Below are 1,240 nucleotides of genomic sequence, written 5' to 3'. Positions count from 1 at the left end.
GAAGGCGGGAGCCAGAGGGAGGTCGGGGTAGCTGGTCGGCCGGACGTGACGTCACGAGGGCGGGTCCTGAGCCGCAAGGCTGCTGGCGGGGCGGGGCTTATGCCCCGAGGGCGGGACGCGAACCGGACTGAACCTACGCCAAGTGTTTGTGAAGTGGGCGTAGGTGTGCTTGGAAAACTTGTGTGGGCTTTTTATTTTTATTATTATTGTCAGTCAACACTATTTGAGTTGACTTCTGTTTCCTATATCGAGGCAAAGTGTTATTTTACTTTTAATTGTTCATTATTAAATGAAAGGAAAGTGTGCATGTATTAAAAGACGATCAGAATGGTTTATGGTGCCACCGTGCTCAAAGGGTAACAAATTGTTTCGATAAGAAGTCGGAGAGTAAATACTTTAGGCTTTACAGGCCTTATGGTCTCTGTGGCAAGTTTTCAACGTTTGTTGCTCTAGCGAGAAAGCAGCCTTCGACAACATGTAAATAAATGCGCGTGGATCCAGTAAGACTTTATTGACAAAAACGGGTGACCAGCTGGATTTGTCCTGTGGGCCATGGTTTGCAGATCCTGTCTTTGTTTTTGTTTTCGTTTGGTCCAGGTACACGTCTTATGATATCTTAGCTCCCCGACCAGGGACTGAACTTGGACCCGGGCAGTGAAAGCACCCAGTCCTAACCAGTGGACCACCAGGGAATTGTCCTGTCTTTGCTTATATTATACATTAATTCAACAAATCTTTAATAAGTACCTACTGTGTGTGTCAGGAACTTTCTAGCGGAGAAGGTATAGCAGTAAACAAGACAGAGGCCCCCTGGCTCAGTGGAGTGAATGTTCTGCTTGGAGCAACGGGGGCTCTCCTCCCCACCTTCCCTTCACTACCTAACCCAGACTGCTATTTAATACTTGGTGTGGGTGGCACTGGGCTTTCCAGGTGGCTCGATAGTAAAGAGCCTGCCTGCCAATGGCAGAAACATAAGACATGTGGGTTTGATCCTGGAGTCGGGAAGATCCCCTGGAGGAGGGCATGGCAACCCACTCCAGTATTCTTGCGGAGAATCCCATGGGCAGAGGAGCCTGGCAAGCTACAGTCCATAGGGTTGCAAAGAGTCCCACATGACTGAAGCAGCTTAGCACACATGCATGTGGGTTGGCCTGCTTTGACTTTCCTTGTGCTGTCAGAGTCGGGTCTTTGCCCTAGGAGCTCCCGTAGTGCCCTGTGCACACTGATGTCACTGGTACCA

The sequence above is a fragment of the Ovis aries genome, chromosome 25, assembly GCF_016772045.2.
Source record: "Ovis aries strain OAR_USU_Benz2616 breed Rambouillet chromosome 25, ARS-UI_Ramb_v3.0, whole genome shotgun sequence".
NCBI lineage: Eukaryota > Metazoa > Chordata > Mammalia > Artiodactyla > Bovidae > Ovis > Ovis aries.
This window is presented reverse-complemented; position numbering follows the sequence as displayed.